At 48.4% G+C, this 18,941-nt stretch overlaps 1 long non-coding RNA gene across 1 annotated transcript in view; it reads left to right on the forward strand.

Moving 5' to 3' along the window:
- The first annotated feature begins 11,650 nt into the window (after window positions 1–11,650).
- The window catches only part of LOC128137339 (uncharacterized), a 58,225-nt gene continuing 50,934 nt past the window's right edge, over window positions 11,651–18,941 (forward strand). Inside the window, exon 1 of the long non-coding RNA XR_008233677.1 lies at window positions 11,651–11,824. This is a non-coding gene — a long non-coding RNA (uncharacterized LOC128137339). The remainder of the gene's footprint in view (window positions 11,825–18,941) is intronic.

Here is an 18,941-nt window from a genome sequence, read left to right on the forward strand (position 1 = left end):
GCTTGGGCCACTTGAAATGCACTCTCTTTTGCTGTGACCGTTTCTTCAGTTTTCCTGGGGTTAATGGAAAGAAACTTTTATGATTGATTCAGACAGTTGATCAATGTTCATCTGGGGGAGGCCAGCTTGGGTGATGGAGCTGTGGCAGGCCAGAGCACCGGGAGACAGAGGCAGATGTTACGGGCAAGACTGAAATGTAATGGCTGATGTTACAACGCTCAGTTGTGAAAATACTAGTTAGCTCTGTCAAGGGATGGGTGTTGCTGACCGGCTTTAGAAGTAATTACAAAAGATTGCCTGGTTGTAGAAATGAATATAAGAATAGTTTTGCATCTCTCTTTGAGTTAGGGAGTTAGTAATAGCCAGAGGGTGAGGATTTCATGTGAGTACCTATTATCACCTGCATTTTGCAAAATGACTGAAAACTTCAGCCAGTTTGCGAAATGACTGGTTTCACAACAGGAGAACATAATGTATGTGCCTTAAAAAGCTACTGTAACTGAAGTGGAGCAGTAATTCAACAGCACCTTTGAGTGTTCAGTGAGAGACGGAATTCGTCTGAGAAGAGAGGAGTCCGCTCCCTCCGTCAGATATTCTTCCTGTCCCTGTTGCAGCTGAGCACTTTGCAGCCATTAGAAAGGACAGAAGAGCCTTTAGACTCCCATTAACCTGGAAACTCCCCTAGTACTGCATTTTTTTTTGCTGTTGTCAAAAAACTCTTCCCCTTGCACCCAGCTGCTTCTCCCTTCTCCTTTTGCTTTAGTTCAGCGCAGCAGAACTTCTCCAGGATTAAAAAACACTCCTTCTGCCCTGCAAGTGTTGGGAGAGGAGAGTGATTGCTGGGCAACTGATGAGCTGGGGTGAAACAGTGTTGGGAAAGAGAGCACAATGTTCTTTTCTTTTTATGGAAAGTGATATATTACTATAGACCACAGTAATCCAAGGTCTGCTCTTAGCTACTTCACGATTAGCGAACAGGCCCCACTTGTGCTGTACCAACCATTTGTGCAGCTGTGGTAGGCACGAGGATGTCAATTAATCTTGATTTGTGCTATAGGATTACTTCATACGAGAGGAAATTTACCGGGTTTGGTTTCAGTGTATGTAGATGGACATCACGCTATCTTTGCAGGGAAAGCACAGGCTTCTGCTGTGCCAGGCGAGTCACTGGTCCTCGCTGGAACTTCCCTGGCGAATTCCCTCTCTTCTCGGCAGCTCTAACTCAGTCTAAAAGATGGAGCAATCAGCACACAGTACAAAATGTTTCGCAAACTTTGCCCAGTCTGTCCCTGTGTCACACCCATTTTAGGGAAAAGAAAAATAAGGCTTTTGCTCAGCCATATAAACGATTGTAATTATTATTTGCACGGCAGCTCAAACTTTGTGAGATGCGGGGTAAACACAGAACAGGTGAAGCCCTGGTTCTGCATCAGGGACCACAAAGTCTGCGTAGATAAAAAGCCCCAAAAGATAAAAAAGACGCCGGCAAGCACACCCTCCGAGAACAGACATGTGTTGTCTTTTAATATTTCTTCCTCCACCATCCTCGATCAGAGAAAAATGAATTTACCTTCAAAACTGCAAGGCTCAGAGAAATAAATAAACAGCAAACCACAAACGTGGTATTCTTCTTACTGGCTTCTTTTGCAAGGTGATGTTTGTGCAGAAGAATGAAGCTCTTGTCTCTGAGGTGTGATGAAAAAATATGGAATAAAGTGACTTGTGACAAAATCATGAGACCGATCAAACTGTTTCTCAGTGCGGCGCCCAAGTGTACCTGTTCTCCTTCTTTATCCCACGTACCAGCCCCTGCTGCATGAAGCCACGCTCCCCAGGGACCAGGCTGCTCTGAAATGGGTGCAAGGCAGCACATGCTGGCCAGCCTAGTCAGTACAGGTCAAAGCAGGGAAGAGGGAGCAGCAGGGCCTTCAGCAAAAACCAGTTCAGGGCTCTGGAGATCTGGCTGCCTTTGTGAGCCAGGGCTGAAGTCCTTGCTGCTGTGCCTCTGCTGCGATTGCTCCCTGCCTGACCCAACTCGGCTGCAGCTAGCTCAAGTATGCCAGTCACGCTGATTGTAATGTGGAGATCACTGTGTGCAAGCCAGAGGAGAAAATAGCTGGGCAGATGGTGCTATATTAAGGAGAGCGTCTCAGAATTGTCTGCTGGGATTCTCTGGGGGCAAGGGCCCGTCTTGGCCTTACTTGCTCTCTGCCTTCCCCAGTGCCTCCTTCTCTTCTGCCCCTTTTCTCCCTTATAGAACCTCCCTCGCCGAGGAAGCTGTGGGGCGATGCCCGGCCGAAGGGGTGCTACCTCCAGCTGGAATTTGAGGGGAGATGAAACGCGGGCGTACGCAGCCTGTGCCCCGTCTGTGTTCAAGCGAGCCGGAGGCCCCTCCGTTCCCACGCCCCAGTCCGGCTCTCTGCTCCGCCACAGGTCCCAGGGCAGGACCCAAGCGGCAGTTTTCTGCAGGGATGGGCTGGCACGGGCGAGGGAGGGCCTCCTAATCTTCCTTGTCAGCAATCAGCTTGCCTCTCTTCAGACTCCATGCGGGAAGGACTTGCAGCAGCATGTTTTTCTTCCTCCTCTCCCAGCCTCAGCTCCTCTCCTTTCCCCCCTCCCACCGCTCCCAGCCAGTACCAGCCCTGCTCCTCATCCCTGCCAGTTGTCCCTGCCTCCCTCCCAGCTTTCCCCTCCGGTTCCCAGCTAAGCTCCAGCGAGCAGGGCAGCGGGCAGGGGCGGGAGGGGCGGACGGTGACAAGACACAGCTGCTGGCCGCTCTTAGCAGCTCGGAGAGTGGCCCCTAGTGACCGGGAGCGGAGCGGGCTGGGCACGGGCGGCCGCAGGGCAGGAGGGAGGGCACCCGCGTCCCCTCGGGAGGTCAGGGCGCAGTGCCCCGGGGTCACCTCTGGTGAACAAACCAGACCCGCCGGGTACAGAAAGCAAATGGGAGGAGGAAAAGGCATAGGCTGGCCATGCCGTTGAAGGGCCTGAAGATGTGTGGCTTTGCACCGTTGCCCTTAAACTTCTTTGGTGGCACTAAAACCATTTCCTAGTGCGGGGGGGGGGGGGGCTCAAGGAGGCTGGGCAGAAGTTCCCCTGGCCCATCTCCTCCCCAGCCCCACTGGAAAACAGAGTCCACGTATTGCATGACTTTTCCAGCCCTTTGAAACATCCCGTTGGACAGTATAAAGACGGTAGCTGAAAGCGCGCAGAACGGTCATCCTCCTTTATCAGTGGAGGCATCTGGTGTTTGGGGGGCTCAGAAAGGAATGGAGCTGTCTGGTCAGATGTGATACGAGCTCCAGTGCGGTATGTCTGGGCTGTGGCTGGGATCCCTAGCTGGTCACCGCAGAAAACTGGAGTGCAGAGAAGCCCTGGAGTTGCTTTAAGTAATGGATGTTCAGAATCCTACATGTACAGAGAGGAAACTGGCTCCTTTCACCAGTCAGAGTGTGGAAGGGTCAAAGATGGAAATACTGGGATTGATCGTGGTGTGTGTCAAAAGGGATGCTGGAAGATAAAGCAGCACAGCAGCCGCAGGGGAACAGTAATGCAGTCACTCAGAGACGCTGCAAAAGGCATGTGGGACAGTGGCCATCGTTTGCTCTTTATAGCACACATCTTAGTTGGTTAGCTCTTCTGTTGTAAGAATAATTTTACGGTCAGTAAACAGTTTTCGTGACACTCCTTTTCCACACAGCCCTTTCACAATGTCTTTTTCCGTATAAAACTTGACAGGTTTTTAAGTGTAAGATTGTCACAGAAGAAGAATTTTAATTTTTTCTGGCTCTTGAATATTTAAAAAATCTTGTCGACAACATTGCTCCCAAATAATTTTTTTTTCAGTTGCTAAAATATGATGCCTCTGAGTTTATATCGTGTGCTTCTTCATATCACTGTTACTGAGTATTATTTTGCCCCAGCACGTTGTGGTCCTCTCAGGACCTAGGTTTTGATTCTGAGTCCACGAGGAAAGAGGCAGGGGAGGCCTTTGGCGGTCTGATGTAAAGTGCCGGTGCTTGAGAGAGGGAAATACTAATTCTGTTGTAGAAAGCGATGTGACATGCCATCTGCACAATGCGGGGCAGTTATGGTCATTCACGTTCAAAAAAGATTGATTCACGCTGGAACAGGTGCAAAGAAAGGCAGCAGGAGGATTAGGGCATTGGAGAGCTGAGGTTATAAAAGTAGACTAAAAGAGCTTGGCTTATTTAGTCCAGCACCATGAAGGCTGAGAGAGGGATATGATCGCTCTCTATAAATACATCCTGGAGGTTAATGCTAAGGAGGAAGAGGAGCTATTTCAGTTAAAGGACAATGCTGACACAAAACCAAATGGGCATCATAAAGCCGGCGTGCAGAAACCGAGGTGGGAAGTTAGGTAGATGTCAGGCGTTGCAAAGCGGCCGGCTGCTGGCAGGGTGAAGGCAGGCTGAGGGCTGGGGGCTCGGGCAGCTCGCGGGGCGGCTGCATTGCTGTGGCTACCCATGCACGCAGGCTGGGCACAGCAGCCACGGGCTCGTGGGACCCTGGCGGGAGACATCTGCCCGAGCCTGTTGGGTGCAGTGCTGGGCAGGTGGCACAGCACTTCTGTAGCTCCCACCCTGCCTGGACCCTGAGGGCACCGGCAGCCCTGATGTCCCTGCCCCGTCCCCCGCCGCTGCCCCACGGCCCAGGACCCCACGTCAGCCCCTGCCTCAGCGACAGTCCCTGTCCCTGTCCCCAGGGAGATGCCCGATGCTCGGGGCTGGCGCTGCCCTCCCTGGGCCTGCGGGGGCTGTGGGACAGGCCCCCCCCAGCCACGTTAGCCCCACTGCCAGGGGTGAGCAGCGCGGAGCCGTGCCGATCTCCACGCAGGGCTTTTACCAGCCCCCCCCCCCCCGGTCACAACAGCCATAGTATTCTCAGTTTACCTGCCCGGAGAGGGAAGAAGCGCCATTGAGATGGGACACGCTGGCGCCCGCTTTGTTTTGTGGCTGGGGGAGGAGAGGTTTCCCTGTAATGGCTTCAACCATTTGGCGTTTTTGTTTGGGGATTTTGGGGTATGGAAGGAGGCGGCTGCCCCGGCCTGCTGCTGGCCGTGGGGCCAGGGCCCGGGAGCGCAGCTGGCTCCCCGGGGCTGATGCCGCAGCAGCGCAGGGCATCCCCAGGAGGCCGCGGACATTTCGTTCCTGGCGCAGAGAGTGGTCGGCCGCTGGAGTTAGCCCATGGCCGAGAAGCTCTCTCTGGGTGTGTCTGTCACTTGAAATCACTAACAACATTGTGTTGTGCTTCAAATCTCTGACTTGCGCTTCAGATCTTGCTGTCTAAAAATGTTGGCAATGCGAGTGGCCGAGTGAGTTGCTCTTGGTGATGGGAGCCGAGTGGCTACGCGCTTGCCAGTCCGGTTTTATTTCCACCCTGCGCCATACACTTGCTGAGAGCCTTCACCGTTGGATCGGTGGGATGGAGAGGAGCTGCCAGTGAAACTGTGCCTCCTGCCGAAGGGTGCTCGGCCAGGGCAGGAGCCCTGCTTTCCCTCCCCAGGAAGATGTTGCAGCTTGCTCTCGGGATGCTTTGCAAGCACAGTGCTCTTGAGAACACCCCACCTTCAAGTGGCCAGGGTCAGCTTTTATTGCTCCTTGCAAAAAAAATAACGTCAGGGTCACAAGTATCCCAGCTTGTGTGTTTCGGGGCTCCCCCTCACCCCCCACCTCCCTTTTCTATTTTCATTGCTTGAGGGTGAGGGCAGCCCATGGGATGAATATTTCACTTCGGACTTCCATTTAGCTGTTAAGTCAGGATGTTTGCCAGAAGTGTAATTCTTTCTTGTATCTCCAGGATAATAGCTGGGCAGGATGGTGGATGGCTCATTCAGGACGAGACATTACAACACTTTTATTCCTGGCATAGGATGGTATGTGGCTATACTGCCTGTGGGTAGGAGCTTGGCTAACAGTGCTTCTTCAAGGAGATTTTTTTTTTTTTTTTTTTTAATTAAATACCTCTTCGCTTGCTTTGCCCGGTGAGTTCTGCTGGTTGGGACATCCTGTATCAGAAAGGGACCCGTCAGTGCATGTGTCAGATACCTGCTGCCCTCTAATGGCTGCCTGTCCCTGCGAGCCTTGGGACAGCACAGGTTCTGTGCATTCAGTGAAGGAAATCTGCTTAGCTCAGAGCTTTTTCCAGCAATTTCATAGCATGGGACAAATCTCTGGAGACAGAGTGTGGCGAGATCTCTTAATTACTCTTCATGGTATAACGTGCCTTTTCCTCTTCCTCACACCCAGTGCAAACTCCATCTTTTGCTCCTTGCTTCTGCCACATCCCATCCCGCTTTGATTCCTGTTAGGGAAGTACAAGTACGTGCCTTTCCTAATAGCTTTAGGTGCGGCTTAGAGGGTGGACGAGGAAGAACAACAGCAGCGCAGCCCTTGAACTCCATCAGCTTTCTGCAGACCACAGGAGACCTGCAGAACATGGTCGGAGAGACACTGCTCTGGACTTGCCAAAGGCTTGGAGGGAGTTCAGACAGCTCTGTTTGTGAAATGCTTTACTGTGGTAACGAAGACACATAGTGTCAACTTCTGCTAGTTCACTACCAGACATGTAATAATGTCTGCTCTGTTCTGAGAAAGCTATCGGTGCCCTGACTGCCTTGTTGACTTAGAGGGATTACATTTCTTACCGATGAGGGACCATGCAGTTCCCTGCTGAATGGCTTGCTGCTGCTTATCTGCGGGCAAGGTACAGCATGTTGCTCCCTCAGGAGCATTTCCTGAATCAGCACGGGCTCCCTGAAAAGCCTGGTTCTCATGGAGCGTTGTGGAGTTCTGGTTTTCTCCCCCAAACCAAAATCTTTAAGACTGTCTGGAGGTACACTGCTGTATTGGAGCAGTACAAGGGAAGCAGTAAGATATCTGGAAGGAATTTTGCAGATGAGTTAATGATCAGTGGAGTATGAAGAATGGTACCGACACAGCCTGCATGTCTTTGCCAAGGAATCTAGCATCCTACTGAGGACTGGAGGCCGTAAGCGACAGGGGAAAACGAAAGATGAATTGCAGTTAAGCAGACAAACAAGCACTCTGAGAGCTCTTGGAGGAAAGTTCCAGGGGCTGGAGCCTAACTTCATTCACAGCTTTCTCCCTCTTTTGACTTAACTACTTTTGCTAATTTTGATAACAATCTCAGTGAGAACACAGGATCACGACTGTTGTTTCATCACAGTTAGCCAGCCTCAGTGAAAGTTTAATGAAAACAGCAAGGCTGCAATCTTTGATGTTCTTTCTTCTATCCAGCCTGGAAAGAACAGTTCTAGTGCTCTATTTATAAAATGTATTTTAAATCTGGGTTTGTACATTTTGGAAGGTGGGGGGTGAAAGCCTGGCTTCATTCAAATCAGTGGGAGTTTTGCCATGACTTGCATGGGCCAGAATTTCATCCTTGTTTATGTAGTTTTGCAGCCAGGCTGAAGAACTATTAGGATGCCTGGGCCAGAAAAAGGAATCTTGAATCTCAACACTGCTGCAAACAGTTGGGGTAAAAATGCTGGGAAAGTCCCAAGGAAATTGAACTGGCATAGAAGTCATGTGTTTAGCTGGCCGTGTTTTAGTTGCTTTTTTTGTGCTCTCCATCTCCTCTCTCACTGCCTGAACTGAGAATGATGTGCTACAGACCAACCTGGTCTGCAGAGAGCTACGATTCTTACACGTAGCCATCTGCAGTGCCTTCACTGGCAGGGGAATGCCTGGTAGCTTTTTAAGATCAGATAATAGGCGGGTGCAAGACAACCAGCAGTCTGAACATACTTAGTAAGCAATGTTCCTGACTAATGTAGGCAGCAGTCAGTTTAACAGCAATCTGCACTTGGTAGCCAAAGCGCTATGGGATGTGCTTGGATCAGGTTTGGGCATGCACCAGGTTAAAAAACTGCTCTGTTAGAAGGGTTGCTTTTTCTAAGCTGCCATTATAGGTCAGTGCAACACACTGAACTAGGAGCCACATGTGAAAAGGATTTCTAGGTCACATCTCTGTGGCTGTGACTTTGCACCCATGGGGTTTTCAGGTGGTCTTTCTATATCTAGTAGCACTCATCAGCTTCTAAATTCCCCGGTCTGTGTTTGTGCAGCAAAGAGCATGTGCAGCTGTTCATTTCATTTGACAAATCCTACACCTCATATTCCAGAATAACAGTCAACATACTTAAAATTTCTATTTTGGGTAGAACAGTGAAACCAATAAATCACAGTGTAGTTTGTACCCCAGAAGCTGCACTGATTTTAAAAATGGCTACATCTCTGCAGCTTCTACTGCTAAAACACTGGGATGCAATGTGCCGTACAAACTAATGTGAATATCCACACGCATCTGCAACACTTAAAAGCGGTTGTATGATTTTAAACTCATTTAGTTTAATATTGTACCACCCAAGCATAGTACCTTGTGTAGGGAAAGTTTCACGGGTACCACCAAGGGCTGTGCTGGATTGTTAGAACAGGCAAGTCTTAAGGTAGAGCTTTGAGCTAAAAATAAGTCACAAAGTCCAAGTGTCCACATAAGGTTGTGCTATGCTCCATAGCTTATCTGGTAGCAGTGACTTCAGAGGAACTACATTGAAGAACATGAGAAGAAAATTTGGTCCCAAGCTCTGATCTCAGAACCTCCTGTAGGCCCCAGAAGCGCGTAAAGCAAACACTGGTGCTTGTTAGGTGCAACACTGTCCCTTCTTTCCACAGAATTTGCCTCAGAAGAATGAGGATCCGGTCAAGTACAGACTAATCCCGGACCCAAACCTGATGTCTGAAGAGTTGCTGGACTGGATCCTACAGGCTTTGTTTAAAACAAAACAAAATAAAGAAAAACAAAACAAAAAAGACAAACCCAACAGTCCTGCTGACACAGGTTGGACTTTTGCCTGAGGGAGACCGACCAGGCTTGACACTTGGTGAACGAAACGTGAAATTGTTGGGGTGGCTTTCCCGTTTTCTTCAAATAAACACGCCAATACTCCCATCAAAAGCAACGTTCCGCACAGAACCAGTTTGGCTTCCTCTCCTAGGCAGGACCCACCAGAGAGAATTTTGTCAAATCTTGCCAAGATGCTGGTGGCTGTAATAGCTGGATATAAACAGGGCAAAGGAACAGCCCACAGGCCTTCCCTTGCCCCTACCAGTGGAAAAGGGATGGGTGAGATTTCCCTGCTGTTGTTCAGCTGTTGGTTAACAGAAGAAGCTGTTTTCTATTTGGGCTTGTGCTGGTTGAGCAGCCCCGTCTGCAGCTGTATCGTGTTACACACTGTTATGCAACCCCATCCTCTCTTGCAAACAATGACAGGAGCAACCTAAATCATGAAACATAAAGACTATAATTAAAGAGGGGAAAGTGCTTATTTTGCATTCGGATACCCACAGCCAATTCAGATTAGCTGAACTAGCAAATCGCTTGGCACAGGCTTAATGAGGATAACATTTGCACTGGTCTAAGTGGTGGTTGTTTTACCCCACTGTTGGCCAAGACAGTAGTGTAACCTGACTAATGCTGCCATGGCTTGGGCAGTTCTCTCTCTTCTTAACAGACAGTGAGATTACGCCGCGAACAGGAGGAGCCCTGCAGTCAAAGGCTCTGCCTCAAGTTCTGAAACCATTAGCACCTGGGGGAGCTGTGGTCCAGGATGATGCTTCAGGTCTGTTTCTTATGATTGGAAGTTTGCAGGTCTACAAATCTGACAGTATCTGCTCAGGCTATGCCCTACGTTTCCCTGCCAGGCTTACCCTCTTCATGCTGGTTGGGGGCTTTATGCATCCATGCAGTTTGCTGCTGCAGTTGGCTGTGAAAAGTGGAAGCCCCCAGCCACAAACTCTGAATTTAAAGAGAGTGTGCGACTGTGCAAAGCCTCTGAAACTTTGGAAAAGAAAGTGTTTCTGAACACCCTACTCCCTCCCTCCCACCTCTTAAAGAAAAAAGAGCCATAGTTTTTAAGGTCTGATGTTTTTTTCAGCTTTTTCTTGCTGGAGGTCTTCCTTGGGGAACCCAGATTAGTAGCTTACGCAGGCATTAATGGAACAGCAGCTGTTTAATGTTAAACAAAGAGAGATTTTCATCCAACTGATTGCTAGATATTTGAGTTAAATAAGAATTAATTAGGAATAAAGGTCCTGCTTTCCTTTTAGCTTGCAACTTTTACTCTGGTGAACATCTCCAAGGGACTCAGTTGAGTTTTCTGATTTGTGCCACAGTCTAAAGTTCTAAGTAAGCTGGAAAAAGAAGGTGAATCTTTTTATGTTGCTGCCTTGGGGACTATGAAACTATATACCTGCTGGATCTTCAACTGACCCTAGGGATATCTAGCAGGGGGAGGAAAAGAGCTTAAGTTTAAAATGTAAAACACGGGGAAGATGAATCAGCACAATTTTGATGGTGGTGGCTCCGCCCACCTGTTTTAATCACGCATCTTCCCCTTTTTCCTGCTGTAGCCATTCTCTGCACGTAGTTAGAATTATTTCACAGATCACTGAATGCCAGAAATGATGCAAGTTACCCTGTCCCAGTATCAGCGACACCCACATCTTGCTAATTTATATTGGATATGAAGATAATTACCCATGACTTTGGGCAAGTAGGTCAACAGTTTAGTTTATGGAGAGCTCTGCAAAATGCTGATGACAAAACACTGCAGCATCTGTACCGCTGGTTGCATAGTGAACGCTTGCTTGTCCCACTGCTGTCCAAAACCCTGCATTATCCTTTTCTACAGCCAAAACCTTATCTATCTGAAGAGTCAGGCAGCTCTTCGAATGGGAAGACATTGCATGATACTGAATAACAGCTCTGTTTCTCCATATGCACACATTTTTCAGAGTTAATCTCTCATTCCTTTGCCTCAGTCTCTGAGAGGAAAAGTTCAGGCATCTTAGCCTTGAAAATAGCTTTGTGCTGCCCAGATGGTTAGCTAAATTAGAGATGCAACAGGTTATTCCACAGAGGAATCATTAAGGCTGGGGACTGTGTTTACCAGGAGGGTGTAATATCACATTTTATTGACTAAAGTATCAGTCAGACACAAGACACTGCCTCTGCTGACACAGCAAGCCAGTTCTCCAGCCCAGGTGTACCTATACCCCAGCTTCCTCTCAGAGCCCCCACATCCAGAGATGCTTCTTAACCTCCCCCAGGTTTGAGGCCCCTTATTTTTTTTGTACGTTCTGGGATGAGAACCTCAGCAGCCCTGGGCCAGCCTAGCTCCACTTCTGTTTAGCTTTGCTATAGGCTTTGGGTGGGTACCATGATGACTTTGCATGCTAACGAGCCCTTAATTGTACCTGCATTTAGATGCCTCCTCCCCTTAGCTTAGCTGAGCTCACAGCATATGGTTCATCATATGCCTGAATGTGTAGCAGGTGACCAGTCTTACATGTTGATAGAGAGGAGCTTATTTACAGCTGGGACCATTTCCAAGCTATAAGGCCCAACAGAGCCTAGGCAGGAGGTTTGTCTGTAGAGGCGGCGGGGGGGGCTTGCAAAGTAGAGCTAATGGGTTTAATTCAGCACTCCCTTGCCTTTAGGGCTGTCCCAAGTTGCTCACCTGCTTTTAGTCAAGTGATGAAGCAGCAGCTGGTGCAACCCGCCATTTTCATCACCTTTATATTTGGCCCTCCAGCAATCAGGAAAAAGAGTTTGGATTTGGTCTCACTAGTAGCTTTTACTTTCTCTTCTGAAAGGATAGAGATGGGAGATGAGGTAGCAGGAAACATTGTTCCTAGTGCTGGTTCCTGCTTTCTCCTTTATGGAGTGACAAGCTGACCTGATGTTTCCTCCATCTACAGGAGCTTCTCTGACTCTGAAGGTACTGTTGCCAGGCAATTTTTGAAGAAGTGTATTCTTTATCTTAAATTCTTTAAACAGGGGCTTAAGTTCACAGACAATTGTCCTTCTTATTGCTTTCTTTTTAAAAAGAAGAAGTTACTTGGGGAATACTTAGACCTAGGCTGATTCTCAGTATCAGAACTTGGCGCTCTGATGCTGCAGGGAGCATGGGGAGAAACAGCTGCTTATGGACTGCAGAAGAAAGGCTCTTTAGCAGCCAATGGTGTCACTGCTGTGAAGATCCTGGGAAAACTGTTTCTATGGATCACAGTGCCTTGTTGGATGGAGGAGCAGTTGGGTATTTGATACTTCTTCAGTAGTCATGTATTTACAAAGTCGGATGCTGATATCAGACACTTGGTAACTAAAGGAGGTGGAATTATATGTTATGTTGGTGTATTCTTCTTTTTCTTCCATGATTTCCCTTCCTCTGGACTACAGGTCTGTTTTCTACTTTAACTCTGTAATGCCAAAACCCATTTGAAACTGGCTGTTCTCTTTTTCAGTTTTCAGTGACTCTAGTCAAATTCAAAGAGTTAATCTCTTCCACATATGTTAAATACAAAGGTTCTTTTCTGGCTCAAGTGCTGCTTTGCTGAAGTCTGTCCTTTCTTTTCTCTATTTTTTTGGAATCAAATTTATAGTTGCCTCTCCACAGAGTATGAAAGTTTCTTTTTATTATTATTTTAAGTAAAAAATATAACTGCAGTGGTGTCCCACTTCCTGGATGACATTGGCAACTTTACGTGTGGCTACTGACATTTCAAGAGAGCCATCTTACACAGGCAGCCTGTGTTTGGCTAAATTTAGCAAGCCATGGATCAAGTGGCAAGTATGTTCCACCCTGAAACCTATTTTAGGGAGGAACTCGGCATAGGCACCAAGAGGTTAAAAAGCTGTGTGGGGGAGAAGAGGGGAAAAAAAAGACAAGAAGCAAAATATTTTGCAAGAATCGTTGCTATGTTCTGAGCTTCAGCTCTTGAATGCTGTGGCTCTGAATCACGTTCACTGGGGAAACAGCTGCAGCTGTTTAAGATGCTACTGCTCCTCAGCTGTTTGTTACCTTCCCTTTGCAGGCTGGGGTCTGAGCACAAACCTTCCTCAGCAGCTTAGGCTTAGTGTACCGCTTCTAACCTGAAGCAAATGAGACCCAGGTGTGTACCCCTTTCCCCCAGCATCGCTGGGGAGTGCAGCAGTCCCTGCGAGAGGGCTGGGGTAGGCGTGGGTATTGTAAGCAGCCCCAGCAAGCTTCTGTAATGGGTTTGGAAGGGCTGCATTTATGTGCACTGTGTGCCTGAGAGTCCTGAGTGTACTCTGCTGTCCCAGATCATGAAATATGTTTCTACATATTCAGCTGTGACTGGGTTAGTTAAAATTGTTTTGGAAAATTGACTTGGCTAAATCACAGAGGAACCATGGTGTGGACATGCTGGTCTGTAATTAATTGATGAGCGCTAACCAGATAAAAACCGGTTGTCAGCTCGCATAAGTGCATTCATATGGGTTTGTGCGTGTTTAGCCAAACAGTTCCAACCCTGTTTTGATTCAGCTGCTTCTAGACACTCTTTATTCCCTCCTATAAAAGCGTACATTAGCAAAAAGGAGGTGTAACGCTGTCCCAGAACAGAGGCGTACCACTGCGTTCCCGTCCTCTCCCTACTGCCAGGGCTGCCCTGCGATGGAAGATGCAAGGCAGACTGCCTCCCCGGGAGCCCTGCCAGCGGCTGACTCAGGGCGAAGTATCTCGGGGACCGACTGCAATGGATAAGAGCCGCACCCGGGCTGGTTAAGCAGCGCACCTGGTGCTGTCTGCTCCGGCAGCGATTGGCAAAGGTGCTGGTGTTGGCTGGCATAGCCTCCTGACAGCGTGCCCGCGGCTCACCTGCGCTTCAGCCGCAAGCAGGCCTGCGAGCTCACCGAGCTTTGAGGTTTTGCGTTGCCCTGGCCTGTGCAGGTGGGGAGCTGGCATGGCCCCTCTCCTTCCTGCTGGAGGAGGGAGAGGGATGAAACTGGGCTGGGGGCAGCTGAGTCATGGGCTGGCTCCTCGCTTACTCCTGGGGCAACTTCTTGCTTGAGGATCCAGAGGTATGTTAGAAACAGGAAAGGGACAGCTAGCTCCGAGTGGGGATGCTGGGCTGGGAATCTGGAAGTGTAGGAGATTCCCAGCTGTGCTACTGGCCTCAGCTTCCCCTAGAAACAAAACAGAGCTAATAACTACTCTATTATGAAGTTCAAGCCCTAGAATATTGAACATTACTTAAGGGAGTATTCATGGGACTATCACTTGTTTTGTGTGGGTTTTTTTTTTTTTAGCAACACTGCCACTTATTAAAATGGAAATAATCTGCGGGTCTGACAGGCTCTTCATCATGTAGCTTGCCTATTCTTTTACTGAGCTCAAGTCAATTGACAAAATAGTTCAGGGTCTTCTCTGTCAGCTGTTAGTGCAGTGTGAGAATAAGCATGATTAAGAATTTTTTAAAGTTTTTGTAACATAGTTGCAGGAAAAAGAGGGTGTTCCTTTTTTGTTAGGATGCACTAAATGGGTCCTTATTATTATTAAATCTTAACACAGAGGTTTTGACCAGCCTGAAAGGCATCCTGACAATGAGGAAACTAATGTGGTAAGTGCTTTTGGTGCCCAAGTGTTTAGGAGAGATGCTTTCCAAAGCATTCAGTACTACTCTTTTTCACAAAAGTCTCTTCTTTTTCACAGAAGTCATGAGAGCACTCGGTATGCAGCTGTAAAAACCTCTTGATCTCTGCAAAACCAAAGAAGGCCGTGTTTAGCTTGCTTGGTATTCCTAAAGCTGGGGGAGAAGGGGGGGGGGGAAATCTCACCCCAGACCTGAAAGGAAGCACACTTAATTTCTCCCCCCTCATGCAAAAAGATCAAGTATTTCTCAAGCCCCAAGAAACTCCCCTGAAAATTAGCAGAAACCCAATTTAATAATGTCATCTTTGCAAGCAGCCTTAAAATCTCAACAAAAGAAGACAGAATTAAACATCTTGAAAACATCACCTTATCTGGGGCAACACAGGTTGGAGTAGGAGTTTTCAGATCAGACTTGTCCTCCCCCATTTTCACTTCTGTGAAAGTGAGCAGAGGTAGAAGGGGTCATTTCCACCCCTGCTTGCAGGATGCAGCAGTGTTGAAGAGCAGAAAGCAATACTTCAAGGCTGCTTGGAAAGTAAAGGAATCTAATTCCCACCTTCATCAGTGAAATGGGCTCTTTCCTATTGATTTCAGTGAGGGCTGCTGCAGATACTAATAGACTGAGGTGAAATTACAAATAGACCAAACCTCACTGAAACTGGTGGTGGAGGGAGAATCTGTGCTTCCTGTTTATGGTAGGAATAGGAAACTGATAAGTTCCCTAATGGAACTTGAAAGGTGGAAATACTGGAGCCCCTGCCCCAAATGCACGCTTATGATAGGTGGCAGGGTCTTCAGCTGGCTATTGACTTGTCAAATACAAAAGGATTGAGAAGAGCAGGGAAAAGTGATGGTGTCCTTTTAGTGATAGAGGAAGGGTGTCCCAATGCCTAACTGCTGCTGAACACACTGTTTACCTCTTCTCTTTCCTCTGTTGCTCCTCCTTGACTCTGAAGCAAGCTACTTGGGGAGACACAAACAAACCCAGCACCCTTCACCCTCCCAACAGTGATTTTTATGTTTTTTTTTTTTTTTTTAGTAGTATCAGCTTGCTGTGGGATGGCAGGAATGGTCATGCTGGCCTGAGGGAGAAGCACAGCTGCAGATGGGGGTTGTGAGGAGGTAAGAGGCAGTGATCGGAGGGTGATTCTCAGGAAAAAATCTGCTGAGTCTTGTGTTGGCAGCTGAAGCTGTTAATGAACTGGCTGTAGATCTGCTGCAGGGGATGGGCAGCTGTATTAATGCCTGGTATTGACAGGTTTGCCAGTGCATTAGCCTGTTACTGGAGGTGGCTTGGGAGCAGGTATGTGCTGTGCTCGGCTCTCCCCTCTGCAGGGCAGTGACCCCTGGCAGAGAAGAGGTTGGTGGCCCACAACTGGCAGTGCCCTTGAGTCCTGCAGCAAGAACAGCCAGAGCTGCTGTCAAGGTTTGAAGAGGCTTTTAAACAGAGTATGAACTTCAAAAGACTACATGAGAATGTGAGCAAATACATTGCTTTGCGTTGTTTGATCTCTGCTGCGTTCACGGGGGGAAGGAATTTGTGTGTTCTTTGCAAAAGATGGAGGCAACACCTCCTTCAGCTACCAAATCCGCTTGTAACGGAAACTTGCCGCTCCCTACATTTTTGGCTGGCTGCTGAGGTCAGAAAGGATAACAGTAGCACTGTGCTGGGGTTAGTGTTGCTCTAGTCCTGAGGAGGAAGCTCTGTCTTGTCAACATAGGCTGAAATCATCTCTTACTATGGACACAGATGATATTTAAGCCATTAACACTTTGGTGATAAATATTTCCTCACATGGTAAAGTCCTAGGAAAGTGGCTTTGATAAAAATCAAGATGATTGCTTAACTGGAAACTTTCTATTTTCAAGGCACTTGCACTGTATTGGGGTATGACAGTAGACTTGCTGCAACAGGCAAGGGACAATTCGTAAGGCTTGTGGCCTGGTCCTTGTTGCTTGTTTGGAGGGCCCTGCAAAGCAGGCAGTAGGCCACTCTTACACTGCTGGTGGTGGCTGAGGTATCAGCTGAGGCACTGCAGCCCCATCTGTGTTTCATGATGGTCTTTTCTGTATCAGGAAGCCAGGTGTGAGCTCTCTCTGTGGGAGAGGAGGGGCTGCCAAGTCCTCAGGAAAGCTGGTAATTGGGTTGGTTTCCAGAAAAATCGGTGCTTGTGGGTAGCTCTTCTAATGAATCCCAGGAGCTCTTGGAAAATGGTTTGCTCTGGTACCACCAGCCGAGGACCATCCTCGTGACGGCCTTGGTGGGAAGCAGGGTGGGTACAGGCTTGTGTGAATGCCTGCAGCAAAAGCAGGGTTTCTGAGAGGTGTTGAGCTGACTGTATGTACACAGGTCAGCTCTTCTGCCTGTGTGTGATATGTGATGTTCAGGGAAGATCAGGTGTGCGGTACTCAATGTGATGAGAAGAACTTGTGGCCTGTCTCTAGCTAGAAGTTTGGGCACTGCTGTCCCAGAGCACGTAGCTTCAAAACCTCATTTGTTGGTAGTTTCTGCAATTGTGGTAGAGAAGGGCCAAGTTTCAGGGATGAAAAAAGTGGCTATGAGAACTTTTAAATCGCTAAAAAAAGACACAGACACTGCAATCTTTGCTATGACTCATCTGGGCTGTTACTTGAAAAAGGCAGGCTGAGCAGTTGTGGACCTCCTTGCTCAAGGGAGCAGCACTCATTTGTGAACTTGCTGGAGCCCTGAAAGCAGAATTGGTGTAGGTGAGCGGTTCCCATGCTGAGCCCCTGACCACTGATTTCCCTCCAACCATGGCCAGATGCAGCTTGGGGAGAGCTAGCAGCAGGTCATGGCTGGCTAATTTCTTCCCACCTGTTGCTTCCACTACTGCTAAACAAGTTTGAGAAGTAAAAATCCAGCAAATACATTCTCATTATCGTCTTTCTCCTGCAAACAAAGAATGAAATGGTTGTGGGAATATCAGTAATTCCTGGATGACGGGGCTTTGTGCTGCAGTGAGAGTTGCAAATAGGGGGTGTGTGAGAACTATGAGGGAAAGCTGGTGTCCGTGTTACCAAAGTGTGAGCGGAGATAATTTTGGGATGTTTCGGCAATGTTTTTCCCACTTTGAATTTTATTCCGGATTCACAGAGTCAAAGCACTGCTGTGAACTGCAGCAGCTTGTTCGGTCACCTCCCTTCAGTGAACCTCCCGTGGGTCCTTGCTGGGACATGAAAGTGCCGGCAGATGAGTCCTGGCAAACTTGGCAGCATCGCTGCCTCCTCCCTAGGGATTAGGGACCCGTTGAGTCCCAGCAGGAACGAGTATGTCCCCTCGGCTCGGCAAGCCGGGCGCCGGGCAGAGGAGTGCTGCTGTCCCTGGCCGCTGCTGCTGTTTGCTCAGCGAGCGGGACTGCGGGAGATAAGGTGTCCCTCGTGATAAAGTGCTTTTGTTGTTTGCCTGCTGGGTCTGAGCTAGGTAGGTGTTCTGCATTGCCGTGCGTTAAGGGTGTACGCTGTTTTTTAAAAAAAAAAAAAAAAAAAGGGGGACTTTGAATGGGCTGGGTCCAGGTGTCAGAGGGTTAAAAACAGAACAGTCCCGGCAGTCGCTCGAGGGAGAAAGCTGTATAACATCACCTTATGCCGAGTAAACATCTCCATCGTAGCTAGCCAGCCCTTTAAAAACTTGATGCGAGGGAGAAACACTCGTGCAATCATAAAGCCATCGTCTGCTTAAGGAGCTTTTATTTTTTTTTAATGCCAAGTTTTTGCAATGGTGTATCGCCATCCTCAAGGCAGGAAAAAAGATTACTGGGGGGAGATGGGTGTGGGGGGGGAAGACTAGTGGCAAGGCTCCGTAGCTTAACAGTGCCACCTCCTGGCTGGCCGTGAGAGGCAGGGATGTCCCGGCTTCGCACTGACGTGTCCCACACTTACTAGTTCCCACTAGCAGCCGTGAAGTCCCGCACACGCACTTTTCGCGAAGGGCTGGACGGTGCGGCGCTGCAAAGGGGAAAATCAGCTGCAGCTTATACCTACCCACTGCAGCAGCCAGGAACGGTCTTTGGCGTGCAAAGGCTGGCCCCGGCTGGATTTTTCCACTTCGTGCAAGTGCCACAAGTCTTCAATATTTTTCATCTGCATGGGATGAAGAGAAGTCTTGATCTTTCCTCCTCTCCCAGGGATGGGGGGCTCGGAACATAAACCGTTTTGATTCATAGGAGGCAGGACAGATCCTGTTTGGTAAGGTCAGATCAGTTGTTCAAATGCTGATATTTAAATTTCATAAAATGTTGATTAAAGGCAACAGTTAAAAAGGTATTTTGAAATGAAAAGCCCCTTCCTATAGCACTGGTGGAAAGCTTTCTCCGTAGGAACAGGCTGGGATTTCCTGGTGTGAGGGGGTATCCATTCCTCCATCCTCTAGGCCCCTGATCGATTAATACCAATTAGCACAGGACATGGGCTCCTGCACAAA

Source organism: Harpia harpyja, chromosome 1, assembly GCF_026419915.1.
Source record: "Harpia harpyja isolate bHarHar1 chromosome 1, bHarHar1 primary haplotype, whole genome shotgun sequence".
In the NCBI taxonomy this organism is placed as follows: domain Eukaryota; kingdom Metazoa; phylum Chordata; class Aves; order Accipitriformes; family Accipitridae; genus Harpia; species Harpia harpyja.